Below are 24,255 nucleotides of genomic sequence, written 5' to 3'. Positions count from 1 at the left end.
CTTAACCATTGTGTGGCTCAGCTTCACAGTCAAATGGACATAATACAAATTCCAACCTCACAGGATTATTAGGAGAATTAAAAGTGTTAATAATATAAAAAATCTTTCAGACAGTGCCTGGCATGATAGTCAGCATTACGTAATTGCTGAAGATAAAAGTGAAATTCATTGATTTGTTCCTGCAGTATTTATTATGTACTTACCAATGGTCAGGCACCGTTGCTAAGTTTGCTAAGGTAGCTGTCCTCATGGAGCTTACATTCTGGTTGGAGACGGGAGACAATAAAAAAGTAAAATATTAAAAAGACAAGATTATTTCAGAAGCTGACAATTTTCCTAAAGAAAATAAACTCAAGGATGAAATGAGAAGGTTTGAGATGGAGAGGTGGGGAGCAGGTATTGGTCAGAGAAGTTCTCTTTATTGAGCCAGGGCCTGAGGATGAGAAGGAGCCAGCCGTGTGAGGCACAGAGAGGAGGGCTACAAGCGTGAGGGAGGATAACCTGTGTGAGCAGAGCTTTGTTAGAGAGGCAGGGTATAGTAAGAGGTTTGAGACTTGGGCAAGAAGCCGATAATATAGGACCTGGTAGGTCATGCTAAGGAGTTTAGATTTTATTTTTTACCTTAAAGAGAATTTATTTCTATATGGCTCTTTTGGTTACAAGTGAATACATTTTACTTAAACAATAGGGAAAAAATAAATAAAATATTGTATATAATAAAACCATATTCAAGGGATAAGTGTGATCCAAGCAGAGCTGGATTCAGACCTTCAATAATAACTTCAGGAAAGTTTTTGTTTCTCCATCTCTTTCCTTTCTCTATTTTGGTTCCACCTCTGGCAAGTTTTCACCTTAACATGGTAAAGATGGCCACTATCATCTCCACACCAACACTTGTTTTCCAACAATTACAATGAGAATATTTCAAGATAACTCGTTGTTCTGATTGTCATTAACTCATTTTGGAACCAATCACTGACTCTGACCCTTTGTGCTTGTGTGACTTGCCCACCGCTTGACCAGAGGGTCAGGTCAGTTTCATAGGAGCAACATGAAGAGAATGGAGATGGAGGGCTTTCTAAAAGGAAAATTAAAGTACTTGTAACAGAATGAGAAGTGATGGATTCTGGGCAGGTAAACACAAAAAATTTCTATCAGATAGTGAAGGGTTTTAACCAAGTAATTGATACTCTTGGTTACATTTATTAGGTTTAATATTTTTGATCCATAATTTGTACATCCAAAAATATAGTTTTTCTATAATTTAAAATAGATTCTCTCTTAAGCTGCCATTCTTCAATGGCAGAAAATGTAATCTTATCAATGTGAAGTAACTGCAATCAAGTTAACAATTTTCTCCTGTACCTCATTCTTCTCTTTTCAGCTGAAATGATTTGCATGGCAGTGTTATTATATAACATCATGGCTTTATGAATTTGGCTTTGGGGGGGATCAAGCATATGGGCCCAGTTCCTCATGTGTCCACTCTGACATCCACTAAAATGTATTTCATTTGCATTCTTCTTTATGTTTTGGCATCTGTCTCCATTGACACCTGTGGAGAAGGCAAGTTTCCATCTGATATGCAAGCTCTGGTTGACACACACTGCAGCCTCTTAGCCCCTCAGAGGAATCAACCTTCTCTGGGGGCACTTTTGCACCCTTCTAAGGACCAGAAAAACTCTCTGAATCTCTCCAATTCTATCAAAACTTGGGGTGGGGGGTACAACCAGCCCTTCCGCCTAGAAACTGTGGTACTGTGTCTGCTGCTCCGATATGAACCACCCCGGGTGTGAGAGTCACAGAGGCTTCCTGCCCCCTTAGGCTCACTCAGAGGCTGGACATATAACCGGCTCCCTGATCCCACCACACCGCCTTTGGAATGGGGACAATATGGAGAAGATGGCATTAGAGGCTCCTTCAGAGAACGACCCAAACAACCTCTGTCCCTATAGTTCTGCCTTCCCAGGCTCTTCTTCTCCTGCCTCAGCTCAGCTCTGAATTTTTCTTTCTTTTTTTTTTTAAAGCAACTTCAGGGTAGAAAAACTGCCTCTTTCCTTATATGCATTCTTCTCAACGCTATATGTTACACACAATAATTTGAATTTTAAGAACCAAAAGCAAGGTTTTAGGAACTCAAAAATCCTTTGTCACATCCTATGTTCTTTGCTTAGCATTTTAAAAAAAATCATTCTGTGGGGGAGGGGGAAAATGACTCTTTTTCCCTCTGTTTGGTGTGACTTCCTTTTCCCAGAGCCCAAGCCCAGGCCACCCCAGCTGATGTTGGAACACCCCTCTATTGATAAAACCGCAGTGTGTTCCAGATCTATTGTCAATCTTTCTGGGAGAGCGATGGTATACGTGGACAGAGTTAGGTTTTCTGAACCCTATTTTCCAGGTGGCCAGGTGACTTGCTTGTATATTTCCCTAAGATAGAATTTCCAAAAGCTCTTTCAATGAGCGATTGTGAAATTCAGTTTTTGACTGTAAGCCGCAAAAATCTACTATGGCTATTTTAAGCAAAAAGGGCTTACATCGTTCACAACTGGGGCTCAGAAATGGAATGACATACAGCAGAAAATGAGGTAGCTTGTCACCACTGCAGTGGTAAAGAATAACCTATGAGCATGACTCACATCCTTGCATCATTTACTGACGTCCAGGGAGAGGGCATCTCATTAGCCTGGCCTAGGTTACATTCTACCCACTGCGGGCACTAGGACATGGAGAAGTGTTATCTGATCCCCGTGACTCTGTAACAGGAAGCAGAAGCTACTTTCCACCAAGATACATACAATGGGAAAAGGAAAACTCCTTGAACAGAAATCAAGATGGTATTAGGAAGGGGAAGAACTCCTGGGCAGGTAAAATTACCAAGTCCATTACCATACTCCTATGATTTTATATTTTATATATAATATTGCCTAGGGCTAGAGATCACTAAAGTGCTATTGCGAATGTATTACTATAGCTTCTTTCAAAGGATTAGACACAGAAAAATCATCTCCATTCACCAAGAACAAACTTTCTCGACAATTTACTTCATTCTTCCTTTTACACTAAGCTTTAGTTGTGGCATATTATATGCATAGTGGAGAAAGCACAATATTGATATTCAGATTCTCTGCTGACTTGGACAGATCGTTCTTTTTTATCAACAGATAGAAAACAAATGAAAGGTTAGAGGCAACATGAGAATCCTAGTGTGGGGAAGAGTCAGGAGATACAGAAAGAGTAGGGTAAGAGAAGAGGAATGCGAAAAAGTCTGGCATGTGTGAAAGAAAGAAAAATGATTCCATTTACAATGATGTTTTAAAACAGCTTTGAATGGAATACACCAAATGAATCATTAATATGAACTGTAGGGATCTCTCTCTCTCTCTGTCATCCTCCTTCCGTGCCTCCTTCCCTCCCTCTTCTCTCTTCCCCTCTCCAATTTTATTTTGACACGAATCCCCATTCCCTGGTATTCGCTGTTGGCAAAAGACTTGTGAGGTAACTTTTGCAATCTCAGCTATGCTCCTCACCCAAATGATCACCACAAAATGACAATTCAACAAAAAATAAAAGAATTACACAAATATTCATGGAATTTTTTTCTCTTTCCCTTAAAACTTCTGGAATCACCTTTAATTGGTTCATTGGAGTCAATTTGTAAGCACTTCTCATACAAAGCTGACGTGCAGCTTTGGCTTTTTGTCATGGTAATGTGGTAAATAATTGTAACGTGTTTTGAAAATGTATAGTTTTGTGTAAATCTAAACTCCAGTTCTATGTAAGCTTGCCCACAAATGTGTTTCCACTAAATCTGGACAGCCTACACTGAATGGTGAGAAACATGCAGAATTCCGATTCCTAGCTTTAATAATTTCTTTAACAGAAGAGCCCTTTAAATCTGAGCTGGATACAGACCAACAAATTTATTCACCCATCTCATTAACTGTCTGATAGGTATGTCATTGGATTGGCTGCATGTTTTTGTTTTTTGTAGGATTCAAGTTATATGGCTTTTTAATAAAAATAATCACCATTATTACCTTCAATAATTAGTGAATATTATCTTCCAGGAACTGTGCTCAGCCCTTTAAATGGAGCGTTTCATTCAATCCTGATAACCACCTTATGAGATTACACATTACGTTATGTATTGAGATATATACTGTCATTGTTAGTATCATGCCCATTTTACAGGTCTCATGAACAGCTAATAGTATGGGCCCAGATTCCAAATCAATGTATGCTATTTAAGAGCCCATTAGGCATTATGTAATCCTGAAAGTGATGGGCCACAGTGCGCATTTGGACATGGGATGCTTTATGAAATTTAGCTTTGTAACCAGTACTTAAACTCATGAGACTAATGATAGCACTGTCATATATACTGAGTTCATTTGTTGGAAGGGGACTTTTGCTAAGCTCACCGAAGACACTCAGTATATCACTAGGTTTTACTTTCCTCACTGGACTTCTCCAATTTGAATGTGAGTTGAAGACAGCAAGGACTTGGCCTATTCTTATACTGTTTGCAGGGCATCTTAAGAGATTGAATGGCCCAAGGCAAGTGCTCAACGAATATTCATTGAATGTTGAAATTGCATATTGAATCTCAGCCATAAAAATAAGCACTACATCAGATATCCAGATGAAATGAAAATCAGGCCATGGTCCCATGGATACTGTAACCTGGTTTCCCTGCTCTTTCTTTTTTGCATTCATTTGTATGAGTGTGTGTGTGTGTGTGTGTGTGTGTGTGTGTGTGTGTGTGTGCATTTGTGTACTGATGGAGGTTTAATGAACTTCCACGTCTGCGGGAGAACACTCACAGTATTTTCTCCAGCTTTAGTAGCACGGAGTCTGAAAATACGCTGCAGACAAATATTTAAAGCCTCTTCCTGGAGGACTAAAAATTGATCTTAAAGTCCCCATTATAATTCGTCTTTTATACACGTCTTTAAAATTTTATAACATGTCATACATGTTCTTTTACTTTGTTCTTTTCCTTCCTAATTACTCATGTAGTCAACAGGCTTAGGTTTGATGAGTGTCTATGTTGAGCCTAATGAATCCCATCTTTATCTCAAGTTTATTAAGTTCATGAGATCTTTGCTTGTGATCACTAACGTCAGCACTTTGGGGAGGGGGGCAATATTTCTGTTTGTAAAATAATGAAAGTAAAATGCAATAAAACATAAACTTTTAAAAAATTTCTGCACTAAAATGCTAACATACTTATAAATTATACCACAAGCACTACCACCAAAAAGGTAACTTATTAGATGAGGTACAAACATGTAAAATAAGAACATAAAAGGCAATTTTAGAGCTTTCAAACATAATGTCTAAAAGTGATCATTGTTTGAAAATATTAAAATGGTCAAGGGCTCTATTTACAAAAACTTTTGTTGTTTCTTATTTTCCTTAAAAATAAATCTAAACACTAGAGCATGTCATTCAGCCTCATCTGCAACACCACCTTACTGTTTAAGCTAGAGCCCTCACTATTCTCACATTTCTGTTACCCATGTACCACTCACCATTCCCTAATATGCTTGATTTGCATGCCTGTTTCTATACTCATGACTTGCCGTCAGTCTGGCTTTACCATCTCATCTTTTCTTCTTTCGAAGTTACTCTAATTTTTCCAAGTCTTTTGGAAACACTAACTCCAACATGAATCTTTTTCCTTCCTCCTTAAGTATCCTCAGAACAAATTAATTTTTCTCCTATGTTTCCAGAATACTTTATTTTTTTTTGGAAACTGTATCTTTTGATTGGCGATAACTATACCAGTTTGGGATACAGTATAAATCAAATCTCCTTTTACTGTTTCAATTAAATAGTTTGAGTCATCATTTAACCTCTTCCAAATATTTCCTCTTGTTCCCAGGGTCCATATTCTAGAACAATTCTGAGACTAATAAAAGTTAAATAACTGTGGACACTTGTGTAGTGCTTACAATGTGTGTTTTGCACACAGAAACCCTATGTGTAGATGTTATTATACCTTTTTAATTTAGCAGGATACTGAAGTACAGAAAGGTTAAGTACCTTGCTCAAGGTCACACAGCTGGCCTCTATGGCCTAGCTGCATCACTCTGAGACTTACAGTGAGAGAAGCTGCAGGCAAAAGGTGAAGAAACTGGTTTTGTTCGTGACGGAAAACCAGGGTGATACAAGCAGGTTTTGGGTTCAGCAGACATAATGTGACACAGCATAAGAGAAACTCTCTTCTCACTTCTGCATGGCTCTCATTCTGGCTTCAGTGCAGTGAGGACTCCGGGGAGTCAGTGACTCAAATACCTTTGAGTGTTCCATTTGGGGAGTGCTGCAGGCTGACAATCTTAGCACATCTACGGGCCATCTCATGAACTGCATAAGGAGCATTGACTCAGGAAAGGCTTCAGACTTGGAAGATATGGATGAGGAAAGCACTGGGCTGTTCAAAATTTTTGGGGAGATCTCTCTGGGGATGTTAAGAAGTAACTGAGTGAGACTTAGATAAACTGTAAATCCTCCATTATGAGTGACTGGGCAAAAGCCACTGATATCTGTCCTGTGACGAGTGATGAGACTCCAAAGTGTGTATGGTTTTGTGAAGTCTAGAACCTTTTTAGAAACACAGGTGATCGTATCTATTATCCACAATTAGCTTTCAAAATATGCATCATTCTGTCTATCTTAGGTGTTTAAGGAAGTGAAACTCAGAAAAATGACTTACTCAAGACCAAGATTCTTGTAGCTAGCCGAGCTGGGATGCAAACACAGCTATTGCTGACTCTAAAGTTCTCATTCTCTCCACTGTGCATACTGTCTTCCTGTAATAGACAAAAGAAAGGAAGAAAGAAAGAAAAAAGATTGTGTCTTTTGTTTGACACATACATACAGGCAAAGCATTCCTTTCCCATACTTGGCATTTCTTATGACCTAGAAATTAGAATTCATTGATAATTTCATAAAATGAAGTCCCCAGTGAAGAGTTTTGTCCTCACCCAAGTTAGATAAACCTCAGTACGCTGCTGCAATCTGATGATTCTCAATGTGGTTTTCTTTAGAAAATGTGAGTTCAGTTATAGCTATCACTTTTAATGTGTGAATAAATGCATACATATCCCGCAGTTGTTCGCTATCAGCTCATATGGCACACAGATGAGAGTAAGACCTTCTAGTTCCCACAGTACGCAGTCCAGCCTCATACAAGTATTTTCGTTAATGTTTACAACAAAATGTGTTTCCCAAGACATTATACTCTTCGTAAATCTGGACATTATCCTAGTTAAGAAATTCTCTGAACCTCTCCCTTTATTAAAAAAAAAAAGAAAGAAAAATGGAATTGTGTCTCAACAGTAGAAAGGAGAGAAGGTGTTATATCATCAATAGAAATATAACTGAATCAGGGGATTCTGGCTTGAGTTCCAATCAGTTCTGATGAAATTATAAATTCGATTGTTGTCATAGGAAATGTGATCATGCATTAGGTTTAATTCTGAATAATTTATGATACAACAATGGGGGGGGCAAGAAAAGGGAACATTGCTTGCGGCCAAAGTTAACAGTTTCACTGAGAACCTGAGTTCAATTGCCTGCCGATTACACATGGCTTGGGGAAGCATATCTGATTCATTTGGACACCTCAGCTGAGGGTGTGAAAGCCCCCAGGGTGGGCTACTTTAATCTGTACCTGCTTCCGTTTCTCATTGAGTCTGTCTGAATTAATTGGGTAAAGATGGTGAAGTGATGCCATTCTCCCTTCCTTATTCTTGTTTTTGACTGACTAAAAATTAGCAAAGTTTCAGAAAATAAAGGCCCTTTGATGAAGTTAAGAATTTAAATCTCCATGTTACACAATTAGGCTTTTTATTGGAATGCACAAATATAACAGATTTATATTTATATAAATGTATAATTTTATAAAATATATGTATTAGCAGGAGGGGAGGAATAAAGAAAAAAACAACAACTATATCTGGGAGTCACTCCCTTATAGTTGTGCAAGTTTCCAAACTAACTTCCTGAAGGACAATCAAGAATATCTTTGGTCAAGAACATTTCCCTCTAGTATTTTAATGCCAATAAATTGTCTCAGAAATGAGTCCATTCTTTTGTAACATCTTTAATTTGTTGATGCTCATGATTTTCTCCATATTAATTTTGAATCAAAGTGTGAAACGGAATACTAATTCCAAAAAGATGCTCTTTCAGTTTTATACTTGTTTAGAATCTAAATAGGTTGTTTTAAATATTTGAGGTTTTTCTTCCTCTTTTAACAATCATGAATAAACTACTGTTCTTGCCAATTCGGATGATTAAATGATAAAGCTTGGAAGCAAGTTAAATAATGGAATAACAATAAAAACTCAGGGGCATTGTACCAACGCTAGGCCACCGTATTTCATTGAAATGGTTGATGCTTCTTAAAAAATAATGTGTCACTGCTTTTGAGGCTGGTGTGTGGGAGGCCGACTGCTGAAAATTTAACAAACTGTTAGAATATCTTTAGAGATAAAATTTGTTGAAACAAATATTCAAGTCAGCACTCGAAGCTACAAAATGTTACAAAATGAATGCCTGTGCTGTTCTCTTAGCTGGGAATGCATTATCCCACTATTCTTCCACCACTCCAGGCCACCCCATTTCCAGATGGTCAAACACTTTATATTTTTAAATCCAGTTCAAATACCACCTTCTCCATAAATGCCCTCCATATTCTCCTCACTCCTTTAAAGTCAGATCTCCTCTTTAAATGCCCATGTCATTACCTGTATCTTTCTTGAGGCAGATTTACTCCTCTTCATTATGGTCATTTGAACCCCGGTCTTACTTCCCTTACTTGATTCTAAAAGCTCTTATGGTTTAGGTTTATTATCTGATTCATCGTTGAATTCTTCACAGGGCTTAGAGAGCACTCTACACAGGGCAGGGAGAATAAGACAGCTTCCATTTATAGAGTTTGTCTGCCAATCAGCCTGAGAGGTGTCATTTAATCCTTCAGAACCCAAACAAGGTAGGAACTATTATTATTTCTAGTTTGCAAGTATGAGACCTGAGACTTCAAGATAATAAATAAATAGTCAATATTCAAACATGGAACTCAAAGCCATGCAGTGTGACTTCAGAACTAGTAAAAAAAAAAAAAAAAAAAAAAAAAAAAAAGCACTAAATGAGAAAAAATGAATTTACCAAGTAACGGACAAAATCAGTACAAAACAGAGGTTAAGATTATGTTTTCCAAACTTCTATTACAAGAGCATTCAAATAAATACTCAAATCCCCAACGTTTCATGCTTTAAATCGTTACAAAAACAGCACTCCACAGTTTCTTTCTAGCCATAGTTTTTAAATCAGTTTTATTCTAATCTTGCAGAGCCAGGATTTAAATCCAGGAATACTAAAGTCCAAAGCCATGTGTTATCAACCCCTGCACAGGCTCTCTAATCCCTTTACACTTTATCCTCAGCTTCTGTTGTGGTCATTAGAACTCATTACCACTGTGTTCTCTGTTGCCCTTTTGACCAAGTCCTAGAACATCTCCCATTAAAGTCTGTCCTACATATTCTTAGGCTTCTAATTTCTCCCTTAGCTTCCTGTTTCCAAGGTCAAACAAGTCACCTTTTTCATTCTTTCCTGAAGGTCAAATTTTCAGGCCTTGCAACATTCTTGCGACTCCTCTCTGTGTCCTCTTCAAGTCATGCACACATGATATTAATATTAAATGGCTGCTTGGAATTATTCAATTGTTGATGTAATAATTGTTATGTGCATTTTTCTGAAAACAATAATTGCAAGATTGCACAGGCTGATTCAGTAACTCTGCTGTCATGTGCATGAATATAAAATAAACACAAGGGAGCAGATGAGAGTAAGGGAAAGTAACTGCCAGCTGGAACGTTGGAGAAGAATGATGTTCTGTAACCTCAGGAGCCATAGAGTACAATTGAACCACGTCTATTTTTGGCAATATAATAAGGACCATATAATATTGTGGCTTCCCTCCTCTGCCCCCCATGCTTTTGGGGTATATGGAACTGATGTAGTGCATAATAGTAAGAGCCTAGTAATCTTTGTTGCATGGTACTTTGAACTTTGAGTTAGAGTGTAGCTAAGAAGTATTTTTGGCATTTTCTTTCTATCAAAATTCATAATGATACAGCAATCCTGGACTTACATCTTTTCTATGTTGCAATATTCTGTGCTTGCTCTACAGAAATGACTCAATGTGATTTTTCTTGTACGCAGGGCATACAGATTATGTGAAGTTATTATACAGAGCTTTAGTGTTACTCTTAGTTCTTTTTTGTTGATTTTGTTTGTTTGCTTGTTTTTTAATAAGCCTCTGTTAAAATACCTGGGAGTAAGAAGAATTTCGACATTTTCTTGCACACACCACCAAATACAATTCCATTTCCCCTCTGTACTCTTAAGGCCTTTTCCTTTAACTTGAATTTCTCCAACAGAAAAACTATATAAAAGCAAGCAATGAGTAATTGTAAAACACAAGTCTTAGTTATTGTCATAACTACTACTATTATTATAATAGTTATTTTCATAATTAGGCAAAGAAACAGTGCTCCTCAGCATTGTCTTATTACTGTTTGGAATGTGAGAATTTAACTTGCTTATTCTGGTGATGAGTTTCCATAAGAAGCCTCACCTAATGATGTACTCAAGTCCATCCTGAATAGGTCCTAATTCTTGATCCGTGTATAATTGAAATATGTCCCTGCGTTTCCTTCTTTTGGTTTTGATTCTAATTTGCTCTCTTACCATTGTGTGTGCCTCAGCCCCAATGTTGCTCTACTTTGGAACTCCTCTTCTAGAACTTTAATGTGAATAGAAATCACCTGGAAATCACATTAATAACCCCATTCTTAGTAGTTCTGGGTTGAGACCAGAGATTCTGCATTTCTAACAAGTTCTCAGGTGATCCTGTGGCTGCTGGTTCTGTGGACAACACTTTGAATAGTGGCCAAAATAAATAAATAAATAAATAAATAAATAAATAAATAAATAAATAAATACATTAAGTTCTCAATTAAACCAATGTAAGAGGTATCCTTGATTCTTCTCTTTTCCTAAATGCAAAACTCATCAGTCATTAGTGCAGTCACCATTTTCAGTTACGACCACCCAAGTTCATGCTACTACCTCCCTTCTGAACTTTTGTAATAGCTGCTAAACGCATCTCTCCACATAACATCCTTGCTTCCTTCTTCAATTCACTTTTTAATAGGAAAAAAAATGGATTCTGAAAAATGAATTTCTAATCATAGCATTGCAGTATATCAAATGCTTCAAAAGCTTTCCATGGAGTTTTTAGATAAAATCCCAAGTTTTTAACATAAAAAGATCAGCAAGCTAATGCTTACATTAATATCTTCGTCTTCCATCACTTTCCTGGCTTTTGATGTTCCAGACACTTTGGCCTTCTTTCGTTTACTATATTTGCTAAACTTCTTCCCATCCCAAGTCTTCTGCACATGCTGTTCCTTTGCCTGGAATGCTCTTCCTTTCCTACTTTATCTAATACTATTCATTCTTCATAACTCAGATTAATGTCACTGCATTGGAGAACTCTCATTTGACCTTTCTGATTAAGTCAGGTTATCCTGGTGCAAGTTCTTTTAGTGCCACTTATTTCTTATTGGGGCCCGTTTCATAGACATAATTGCAATATTAAATATGCAAATTATCCTGCTTCCTCTGATAACCAGTTGCATGAGGGAATGAATCTTGTCTTTTTCTTCCCTACTTTTATACACCTAGTCCCTAGCACTATATGCCTGGCATATAGTAGATATCAACAAATATTTAATAAAGATTTAAAAAAAAATAGAAAGAGGTTGGAACATTCTGGTCTATCTGTATCCCTCTGTGAAAAACAGAAGTAGATTGCCAATTTCCAATAACCAGTCTATAACAGAATACACCTCATTAAAATTATATCCAGTCTCTTAGATGTATTCATAAGGTGTTTCTGTATCTTTCAGTGCTCCCATGTCATTAACATGGTATCCATTTTCTTCTAAAGTTCATGAGATGACTAACAGTAACTTAAATTTCTTGCATGTGAAAAAGAACCCCAGCTGTTTATGTATTTGAGAAGTGTTTAATATACCACCACACACTACCTCCTACGGCTTCAGGAATGGTTTATGATGACACATAGTCTTTGTAGATGGTGAATTATTGTGTGTTTAAGAATCCTTTGTCAAAGAGGAAGATGAATCCCTCGGAGTTACCTCCCAGAAAAGTTGTGTAATTACATTATTTGGGTATTCTAAGAAGCTGTGGCCTCATCTTTTCTCTGGTTGATGAATTTTATTTGCAAAAATATGTGTTGAACCTATTTCTGAAGTTCCACTGTCACCTTGGGACATAAAGGGAAAAACGTGGAGGTTTTTCTGATAATTCTCTTGAGCCATGTATGCCCTATATATTAAGGAGTGCAAATACACCGTCCTAGGAGATCTCTATGTCTCTTCAATATACATTATTTTAGGAATATTTTTCAAGGTCTGGAAAGTCATCCTTAACTTTCTGAAATCAGTGGAGAAGCAAAAAAAAAAAAAAAAATTAATAATTTTGGAAAACTCATCTACCCACCTTCTGCCTAGTAAACATGAAAATATTTGAAATTGGTAAACTGAACTAATACAGTTTCTGGCTTGGTTAACATACCTTCTGAAGACAGTGACCTCAGCCTTCCCCAGGCTGACACAATCTGTATCTCCAAAGTGGTGATTCAGCTTTATTTTAAGCCCTGGATGAAGTGGGGAACATTATTCTCCTCAGGTTCACAGTGGGCTCCAGGCCAGCGGCAGCTGTCAGCTCAGCGGGTTTCAGTTTTCTGCTCAATGCAGACTGACTTAGAGCCCTTGGCAGAGATGAAGGAGAGCCCTGTGTTTATGGGAAAATGCTTAAGTTGTCTAGTCTCTTTTTGTTGCTGTTGTTTTACAGTCCAAGTTCCACTTAATAGACATCAAGAAAAAGCTGCTCCATCCTCAGTAGCTGTGGAAACATCCATTCTCATGGCACATTGCATCAACACAGCTTAACTGAATGTCACTTGAACTCCTGAACCAACCAACAGGGTGATGCCGTGTAAGTGCCAGGATCTGACTATAAGAAAGGTTATTCTCAGCCACATTCTGGCTCCAACTCCCACCTTCTCACATGTGCATCTCTACACTCACCCCATTCCCAAAGGTTTAATAATATGGATATAATAAGCAGTCTTTCACTGACTTTTTCTTTCTTCTAACAAATCTTGTTCCAAACTCGTCTTCCATTTTCATTAATCATTTGAGTCAACACACCTAAAATGTTTATGCTTTAATATTCTAGCTGAATTTCCCAATTTATAAACAGGTTGGTGACTAAGGTAACCACTCTATGAGTCAGTCGAGAGGCCTCAGTTAGTACCTGAAGATGATTGTTTTTGTAGTATTTTAGATATTCCCCTCTGACGTTCCTGTCCTTCCTGAAGTCAAACCCCATGGTTATATCCCTAAAGGACCCTGTGACATGCTAACATACACCTTCATCTTTCTCACTTAGGTTTTGGGAGGCAGGAAGATAAAGGGTTTGAAAATGATGCACAGGAAATAAACAACCTCTTGTCTTAATTCTGTCTTTTCTCCTTCACTCGGCACATGCATTTCTGTCCTCTTTTCATCTTCCCATTTCATGCTAAAACCTTTTTCATTCCTCTCTTCATTCACGTGTTTAACAGCATTATGCTGAGGACTACCATACTGCAGAAGCTGTATCAGGCACCAGGGATGCAATAACAAACAAGACAGGACTTTCCCTGGCCCAGTTTACATTCCAGTGAGGAAAGCCAACAGTAAACAAGTAAACAAAGTCATCATCAGGAGAATAATAGATTGCTTTTATAGATACGAACAGTGACTGGTCCCTTTCTACTTAAAGTAGAAACACTCTACCTATAGTTACCATGTTTCCCCGAAAATAAGACCTAACCGGGAAATAAACGCTAGCACGATTTCTCCGGATGACATTCCCTGAGCATAAGCTCTAACATGTCTTTTGGAGCAAACCTTAATATAACACCGGGTCTTATTTTCAGGGAAACATGAGAGTGTTCAGGAGACTCTTCTCTGAAGAATTACATTTAACCTGAGATTTGAAGAATAAGACCACTGGAACGTGCAAAGAATGTGGGGAAAAACATTTCAGGTAGAGGGAACATCAGGGAGCAAGAAGGAACTTGTAGTTCAGAGACAGATAGAAATCCAGTGTGGCTGTACGGGAACTCAGTGTCCCCAGTGGAGCTTGGTAAGTGAGGCTGGGGCAAGATCACATGAGAGCCCTACAGATCACAGCAAACTCTACAAGAACAATGTTAGGTTCTTTGTGAGAGATAACCTTGCGAGAGCTCTGGTGATTGCCTGGTAAAATCAGGCGACAGTTCAAAGTAATCACCTGCTTGGTAGATTACGTATAGATATGTTCAGATTGGACCTGGGATGAATGTCGGGGGAGAAACATTCTCAGGACTGTTGTCCACAGAGAAGTATCCAGAAGAACCAGCTTTATCATTTTCAAGAGTACATTGTGTAATATAATGTAGAGTGTTAGATATTCCAGCACTTGGAATGTGTCCCCTATATTATTTCCAGTCCATACCTCCACCCACTGGGCTGACCACTTATCCCTCCATTTAAGACCTGTTTACCAGGCATCCAGGGCAGGCTAAATTTGCCTAGGAATTCATCCTAGGCAAATTTGGCTAAGTTCAGCCTACTTGAATATGGACTAAAACAATCTCAGAAAACTCCTTTTAGCTTTTCATTCCCATGATACTTTTCTTTGTGGATGGCTATTGGGTTTGTGCTTTGCACAAATATTCCACATCTGCTAGTATTTGACTTTTTTTTTTTCATTCTTAATATGCTCTCATCACCCTCCCTGGTTACATGTTAAAATGTGATCATTTGATTCCTAAATCTTCCCCTTCTACTTGGCTTTTGTCGGAGGATTACCATCAAGCTGTAAACTCCTAATACTTTGACAATAGTTTCAGAAATTTAAAATACAAATGCACGTTCCGCATTATTTTCCAACAAAGCATTTTTTTTCAATCCTACTTCAAATGAACAGTTTAATTGACTTCCTTAGGCTCTTTGAATAATAGGTTGAGCCAAAGGTGAAATAATGTCTTATTATTTGCATTACTGTATTTCAGAGCATGTGACTAACTCTAGAGAACTAGGAAAGTTACATATAAAGGACCCAGATGGTGAACTACCACATGGTCTATGTTTTAGAATGAGAAACAGCTCAAGCAAGTAAACTATTCCCAGACGTTTATTACATAGCCCAGGTCTGGAATAATTATTGTACTTCTGGCAAGAGACAAAGGTGGAAAATGGACATTTAAGTAAAGTTAACATTAAAGGAATTATTGCATTCTTTTCTGAGCACAATTACCTGTAACTAGAAAAGTAATGGTTCCACATGTCATGTTCTTTATTGATTTCTGTTAGATATTTGTACTTGTTTAACCCGAGTATAGGTGAAGAATGTTGCTAACCTAGACATTCTTGAGAACTTAACAAAACCAAGAGGTTATTGATAATAGGGCAGTATGGTTAAAGAATAGAGAAGCTAATATTTCCAAAAATATAAATAGCACTGTCATGCAGGCTCTCTGATCCTGCTCCCCGCACAACAACACAGGATATGGTGAGGCCAAAAAGGGACACCAACGGAGCCATAGATGGGGGTTCATAGCACTATATTCTCGATGGTGTCTGGTGGAGACACAAAAGCAAACATCCTCCAGTACCCCAATGAGGGGTCTTCCTGCACCCCAGTCTCACTGGCGGCTGGGCGAGACACAGGAAGTAGGATCAACATGATCCACAATCCACAACCCGCTTGCTAACCACACTTGTTAGTCGCAATCTGCCATTCACTTCTCTGCCAACCAACAACTAACCAACCAACCCCCTAGCCACGGCAGTTATATTAGTGGCTAATGGCTGACTGGTTACAGCTGATGGCCAACTAGTCACAGCTGATGGCCATCCAATCACAGCTGATGGCCATCTACTACCTGAGCCAGCACCTTTCCACGTGAGGTTGAAAGCCTGGAAACTGCTCTCTGGGACTCTGTCCCCACAAGCATGTTTTTGTTAAGGTACCTAAAAAACATGTCCCTCCTCTGTTACCTACATAATTTTCAAACAAATTGACATACATACTGCCCACTTAGTGCAAATCGTACATATATATTACTTTGTACATATACTTCTGAATGTGTATGGCAAGCCTCTTTGTCATGGCATTTCTTAACATCAAGTTGCTGTTTTTGAGTTGGCATATCAGTATCTCACCAATCTCGTTATGTCCTCATTAGTAAATACATAATTTCTCTTATTGAGGCCACCTAGATTATTTGAATATGTTTTTATGACCCAGAATGAAGACTATACAGCATGAGAGCCTTCTGACTAACAAAACTATTAGCTTTTTTTTTTTAATTCAGAAATTAATTAAAGGACCAGGGCTGGTTCCAGCAAATACCTTATTGCAGCTGAATACCATTAAAACAGTACACCCTGCTTTCTTTAGCATAAAAACACAGTTTCATAGAAGAGACAGCTACTCAGAACTCCAAAGACAAATCATAAATGAATAGTCCATACGTAAATCACAGCTCTCTTGGCTTTAATAATACAATGTGTAATAATGGGAAAGAATCAAATATTTATCCTATGCTTCCTGTATGAATTTTACCTTGAGGTATTCAAATACCTTGTGAAGGAAAGTTTTTATTTATAGCATAACATAAGCTAATCAACTCAAGAAACGGATTTTAGAAAATCACCTAAAAATGTCCTTGAAAAAATAAAATGTGTAACTCAGGCCAAAGTGTCAAGATTTATATACCCAGTTAATAATTTAAAAACTATCTTGTATTCCAGAATTTCAAACACTATTCCACATCTTTTTTTTTTTCTTTTTTTCTTTTTTTTTTCAGGATGGAAATTCAGATGCAGAGAAGTAAAGGGACCTGGCCCATGTCACGTAGGAATCCAGTGGCTTATTCATAATAGAATCACAAGCTAAGTCTCTTGAATTCTGGTCTTTCGTCCTTTTAAGGTAACGAAATGTTTGTTATTTGGGTGTTTTTTCTATAATATTAGAAGAAGCATGACCCTGAGGATTCTAGTGGGTAACAAGGGCAATGTGTTATAAAATGTCTGTCGTTTTTATTTTAATTTTGCTGGGAGGAGCCAGAAAATGAAATGAAGTGAGTGAACACACTGAGGCCTCTCTCCCCAGACTCCTTTTAGAATGAGGTTTACAGAAGCCCATGTCTGCAGTATGTCCAGTGGTCAGAATCATGACTGCCCAGTCAGTTTAAGCAAAAACTCTGGTTCTTCATAATTAGTGGGTCTGCGGAAAAAGACAGTCTCTAATACATTCTTCCCAGGCTTTCCCATAACTCTCCATGGCTTACGACTCAGAGAGGAGGAAAAGTATGAAGAAAACAGAGACAGACCTTCTTTATGCATTGGCTCCTGGCCGGCCAAATCAACCGGCTGGATGCAGAGGCAATTTCCTTAGTGTTTGCGGCCTTACACTGACTTCTGCACAGAGAAGTTGGGCAATATTTATTGTTGAATGGAGCCCCACGGGATTATTCTTGGAAGGAAAAACCTCTGTGAACCTTTGCGTGTTGACTGAAAATCTCATATACCCAGAGTTCCACAAACTAGATGTGATGCCTCCTTCCAACACAAAAATAACTGGGAAACAGAAAAATTCTTAAAGTTTGGAAAGCCAGACACGGTTTCTTCTTACTCAAGGTGATTTATATCTCTGGAGCACCGAGTTAGGGAAGTGTGGAAATAAATGGATAACTTTAAGATACTGTAAACTACTCTCTAGGATGTTGTGAACAACTGAGAGTTAAAAATATCTATTTACCCATTACTTATTTACAGAGGATTTTGTTTTAAACTCCCTTTATAGGCAGAGTCACGGGTCAGGTACTAGAATAGATCCAAAGATGAATAAAGCCTAATTATTGACATTAAGGTACTCGCACTATTCACACACACCCCAAAAAAACCCAAACAATAAAAATAATAAACCATCTTGTATCAATATTAGTCTGAATTAAATAGTCCATTTAAGTGTCATAAAAGTTATTCAAATGCCACCTCTGGTCACTTTCTCCCTTAAGTTAGTGTCCTATCTGAGCATATGGAGCAAGGGGTACCCAGCACATAACCTTAAGTGAATGGACAGAAGGGTCAGATCTCAGGCTCCATGCGGTCTGTCACACTGGGCTCTAGTACAATGTCTCTCGTCCAGCTGGTGCTGCTCATTTTTGTTCTTTGCAGCTGAACTGTGCAGCTGGCAAGATCCATAAACTGGTCTTTCTCAGCATGGTCAGGGCTGAGCCGTCTCCCTGGCAAACAAGAGCCACATCGGCTTCTGATTGTGCACAGACCTTACAGGGTGAGGTCTTGCAAGCTGCTCAGTAACCCTGGCTATATAGTCATGCTGTCCGTATGCAAGCTCCCCGGCCAGTCTCACTTGCTGTGAAACCCAGGGTGATTTCAAAAAGTGAACCTTTGAGATCTTCCTCTGCCCGAACACCTTACGTTGCCAGATTGCTGTGGCCCCTTCCCAGCTTGGTGACTGGAGGATGTTTCAGGGGCGGTTTCTTCCTAGAAACCTGAAGGTTGAGAGAGTGGCAACCTCTTCTGCCTTCAATGTTTCCCTCAGCTCTCTGGAATGTTCTCTCCTTTTCACCACAGAGAAGATATCAGAAGATACCTAAGTATGTGACTAACACTCACATTTTTCTCTTCTCTTCTTCTTGCTACACATTTCCTAGGCTCAAAAGGGTTGGGCATTTTTTCTATTTCCCCCAAATCATACCTTCTCTTTACAGTCACTTGACTCAGATGGAACACAATCTCTGCACCACAGTGAGTCCCCGAGCATACTTTTCATAACCTAAGGGGGGAGTAAAGGTTCTGTGGAACTTGCACATTCTACTGTCATAACAACGGACTATTTTGAGCTCAGAGGCCAGGTACTACTTTCTTCTTTCTCTTCATAATATCCAAATATCTCCTGAGTGCTTTGGGTAAACAGGGTGTAGACCTTATACTCAGAAAGGCAAGAGGACAAGCATATTGATACTGTTTAATGTATCAACTTGTTTATGAGTCTTATACTAATCTTTTAGACTTATTTTACCGCCACCACCCAGAGCACCAAAGGATTCATGACTTAATCCTTATATGAAGAACTTTACAGAAATGATGAGTAAAACCTAGGTTATTTTTCAGTGTCATCTGTACGACACGGTGAGATCAGAAACTTTTAACAAGTCCTTGCGATGAAGAAAAATGATGCCAGAAGCTTCTATAATGACAAAACCCACTCCTAGGTGCTGTCAGTAATGCACTTGATATAAGACATAAGAAATTAATTACCTCAAGACAGATATTGCAGGCTGGCCATGCCTTCCTTTGGTGCCCGTAAGCCTCTGGCCAACCCCAGCAGGAGTGAAGGTGAGGACACAGAATAGCTGCTTCTTCGGGGTTCATCAGCCAGGAGAAAATGGAAGAGACTGAGAATCTTTGTTCATGGAGCACACGTGAGATAGCCCGAATGGGATTTCCAGCACTGTTCTGGAAGAAGGTGAGATGGTCCAAGTTCCTCACGCATCAATGGCAGGTTGGAGAAGTTGAGGGGAAGACAACTGAGAACTTTACTGAGAGTTCTCATCTTTGTCTCATCTCCTTTCCCTCTGTTGAGACTTGGGGAAAATGATAGAAACAAGTTAGATCGCAATGGAAATTACTATAACCATATAATTACTATACTAGGTAAAGTATTGTGATTTCTCATTTTATATTGCTGATTTAGGCTCATTCTTTAAGAATTTAAGTGTTGAGATTTACTTTTTAATTAGAAACTATTAAATAATATATAGGTAAATTTGTTCTGAAGCCCATCTGGTTTCAGGATAACAGAGACAGACCTTGATACTGCTTCTCAGATTTGTTGCCCCAGTGATGCTAAAATAGAAGCCTTGTTGCTCCCTCTGCCTAGAAACCTCTTTTCTCCTCTTCTTTTGCTTATTCTACTTCCCCATTTCTCAACCCCACCACCATACTTAAATCAAAGCCCCATTATATTCTGTCATTGCATCCTCTTCTTTTCTCACTTAGCACATATTTTGATTTATAATTCTATATTTATTTGTTGTTTATTATTTTTTAATGTTTGAAACAATAGTTCATTCTTCAGAGAGCCAATGAGGAGAAGGATAAAGAGATCCTCATCAAGGTGGCAGGTGGTGGCTGGGAACCTGAGAAGAACACAAAGGGAACCACTCACCTCTGGCCATTTCAGACCACTTGCCTCTTGGGGTTTACACCAGATGGGCCCCAGGTTCCCCAGCGCCTCCCTCCTCTGACTTGCTGAAAGCCCATATTCATGATCATTACTCTCCCATCTAACTCCCAATTTATTCTTCATCAATTTCCTTTGCTCCCACCACATCATCCTCTGCCTGAAACCTACCCCCAGAGAATTAGACTGGGGGGATAGATAGCTCCAGCAGGTTAGGAAGGGGCAGATTATGGAGAGGTACTGGAAAGGATGCTATAAACCACTGAAGAGCTACAGTATAGAAAGTGCGCTTCTGGAATCCCATGTTGGACCACCAGATGTACACTTTTCTCTAAACACATGGTCATGGGGATCTAAAGTCGTCATAGAAAAATGAGAGTCAGTTTGTTTATAAACGTGCCTGGTTATGTGTCAGATTGGGAATCGAACCCTGGCCAATCTGAATCTAGGATTCATGAGCTTCCAGTTACAGCCAGCTGCTTGGTGCTCACAGCTCAGCACCAAGAGTGACCTAAATACAGTATTATCTCTAATACTGAGCTCAGGAACTGCACTGACCGAGCCCATATTTCAGTGATTTTCAGCATTTCGCCTTTTTTTTATTTGTCCCAACATACCTGTGCAATAAGAGGTTTTCCTATCAGTACCTCGCTTAGTACAATAGAGCAGAGGCTGGATGGGGGTTGAATGTTTGTGTGATTTGAAAATGGTTCATCCTTACTCCAAGCAAATTCTGATATGGATCAATGAGGGAGAAGTGTTCCCATACCATTTCTGAAAATCCTTTTAAGGTCCTTTGATTTCACAGGCAAGGTGACTTGCATTTTACTCCTTGCTTTATGAGCCTCCCATGATCCCAGTTTCTCCAGAACCACGTCCTTCGAGGTATCAGAGATTTATTCCTGAACATACCTCCCTGGTACATGCTGTAGCTGTTCTTCTTATGCTTCTGTGTGTCGCTTGTGGCTCATTCCTTTCCACCACCATCCCTGTGCACAGCCCGGCCTCTTATAGCCCCAAAACACCCCGGCATCAAGCTTTCCTCACTTAGTGAAATGTTTGCCAACTATTCACCATGAATCTTTGGTGCATCTGCGTAGATCTCCTCTTTATTTCTACTCAAATAAGCCCCCAGAGGACATCCTTGTGGTCTGTCTGGTTGCTGGGTCTCCATCATTTTAACGTCACCACCATTTGTCTGGGCCTTCCCACCACAGACATCCACATAATTATCCCTTGTTCTTTATTGTTAACTTGAACCTTCTTTTAATAGCTTCATCATGGATGAATGAGCTTTAAAAAAGAAATGTGTCTTCCTTACATACATTTTTATAGGAATTCTTGTTTTACAGTCCCTGAATGGGTTGATTAGGAAAACACAATATAGCACAGATGTTTGGGCCAAGTGTGCTTGCAAAATGGTATTCTCTATAGAATGCTTTTAGGCATGAGTATTCACAGCAAACAATGGACATGTTTTCTTTTTTGGAGGTTGTTTTTTTCTTTTTCCTCAATCTTGTCAAAACTTGGATTTATAAACAAAATCTGTGGAACATTTATCTTAAATTATCACCAGAAAAATGTATGATTCTGTATATTAAAGTTTATGAAACTATTTTCATAAATACATTAAACATTTTAAAGGTTGGTATCATCAAATATTCTATACTAGGTTAGGACCTATTGGTTCATATCCTTGCTCCAAGGAATTCCTATTGTTTTGTTGTTTTGTTTTGTTTTATTTTTGTTTTTGTCTTCTCTGAGCCATTGAGAATGTCTCTGGTAAGAATGTGTTGGCATAGAATGGTGTGTTGTGGTGGTAGTAAGTGGGACCTTTGTCAAATACCTCTTCTATGGAATTCACTGAAAAAAAACCAGTTTTTATTTTCAGTTTGCTTATGAAGAATTTATATTTTTCCTGGTAACTGTAGCCATAGCAATTACCGGAAACAAAATTGGTAATTGAGTTCCTTCTCTCTACTCAAAGCAGATAATAGGCTAATAGTATACTCTGGGGAATTTAACCTTAGTTTTTATGTTTTTTTTATATTTTAATCTTCCAGTGATTTTACTTATGAAGGGAAGGCCCACAGAAACTGATAATAACATTTTAAATTAGTAACAACCATCATTCATGTTTTCATGTGCATAGGCTTTGAATACCTGAAGCTTTGGATTATAATTTCCCTGATATCACATGAGATACATCTATACCGATGTCTATGTCTATGTCTATATCTATACATATACATATGCATCTACATATGATATAGATCTAGCTATAGACACAGATAGATAGCTTTAAATTTCTGTAAACTGATATGGACAAATACAGTCAGTTGATTGTGCTATTTCAGAGAAGTTCAGGATAAGGCCACATCTGAAAAGTGAGCCCTGTCTGCATTCTGGAGAAAATGCCAGTTTGAAATTCTCATACTTAAGACACCCCCACCCCTACCAATAAAATATAGGTTACATGATTCTAAAGTTTTCAGTTAGAAAGTTTTGCTTTCATGGCACAAGAAAACTGCAAGTTATTATAGCCCATGATGTGTATTTAGGGATAATGGAGGAAAACACATAATTTCAACTTATTTCTGGACTAAATTAATATGATTATATATTATTTCAAACCACAAGAGTAAAATTATTCTCTCGCAGAAGTTGATTCCTCTCCCAAATGAACTGGATTGTTAATTTGATCAATATTTTCTATTAAAACCACTACTAGACAGATATTTTAAGGAAAGAATAAAATCACATTTGTCACAAAGCCCTATCTTAAATTAATAGTAAGAAGTAGGTAGCTGGTAGGGACGTGCCCACATTTCTATTTGTCTGGTAGTTTGAAATTGTGCAGGAGTGGGGGTGGTGGTTATCAGTGGTTATCTGTCTACACAGTTGACCTGGAAGTGTATAGTCATTAGAACACTTTGGGTTCAGCTGTATAGACAGGTAACTATTAAGGACTAATTAAATATGGCTACCCTCTTGAAGGTAAGAAATAGAGGCATGTATGGGAGGCATTTGAATAAGTGACGATGCTGTCTAAGCAAGACTTAAGAACTAAGATTCTAAATTAATGGTGAAGTATGTGTTTTAGAGGGCACTTACAGGTTCCCTTCTACTAAGACATATCCAGCAGATTAGTCACCATAAAGTTATTCAAGATAAATTGAGGTGCTCTCATTCAACTAGGTAAATGAAAGAAAGAATCAGAATTGAAAAATGCACTTTTGCTTATATTACCTGGCTAGTTTTTTCCAGCTAACCCATCAAGTGAGTTGAAAGATGTTTCTCTTAGATGAAGGAAGACGGAAGTCTATAATATAGAATAGTGTAGCTCCTAACATGTAGAGAACTGATCTTCTGCTTAGTTCACTGGAACTGGAATCTTGAACATAGCTCTTTAAGAGAGAATTTACCAGAAATAGTAAACTGATAAGATACTCATCAATGGATTATGCCAGACCCATGAGGAGAGGCATGTCATGCAGAGGAGGCAAGGATCCTTCAGTCATTGAGGCGAGCCATTCTCCAGGAAGTGCCCCATGAACCAAAAGTGACTGACAGTACTTTTCAGAATCGTGACCTTTAGAATAAGTCCTTCTGTTCCTCTTTTTTCTCATCTCAAAAATCAAACAGATGCTTTGCTTAGTAAATTTGACTGCATGTAAATTGTTTAGATAATTAAAAATGTGTTTGGCTAAAATAAAACAGTAAAAATAAGTTGAGTAAAGGTACTTATAGCAAATATTGATAGGTCTTTTCCATATTATGTTAAAGGGCTCATAAAAATAGTAAGAAAAGCCTCAAGAGTCTCAATAGACACATGTATAAAATGTA

At 38.3% G+C, this 24,255-nt stretch overlaps 1 long non-coding RNA gene across 1 annotated transcript; it reads right to left on the bottom strand.

The window, feature by feature from the left end:
- Window positions 1-226: 226 nt before the first annotated feature.
- On the bottom strand, window positions 227-19,805 carry LOC141567955 (uncharacterized). The gene is made up of 3 exons (XR_012491000.2): window positions 19,485-19,805; window positions 6,719-6,815; window positions 227-262 (listed from the first exon to the last, which is right to left on the bottom strand). It is a non-coding gene; the product is annotated as an uncharacterized LOC141567955 (long non-coding RNA).
- Between the last annotated feature and the right edge of the window lie 4,450 nt (window positions 19,806-24,255).

The sequence above is a fragment of the Rhinolophus sinicus genome, chromosome 6, assembly GCF_057876585.1.
Source record: "Rhinolophus sinicus isolate RSI-liver-muscle chromosome 6, RSI-T2T, whole genome shotgun sequence".
Lineage (NCBI taxonomy): Eukaryota > Metazoa > Chordata > Mammalia > Chiroptera > Rhinolophidae > Rhinolophus > Rhinolophus sinicus.
This window is presented reverse-complemented; position numbering and strand designations above follow the sequence as displayed.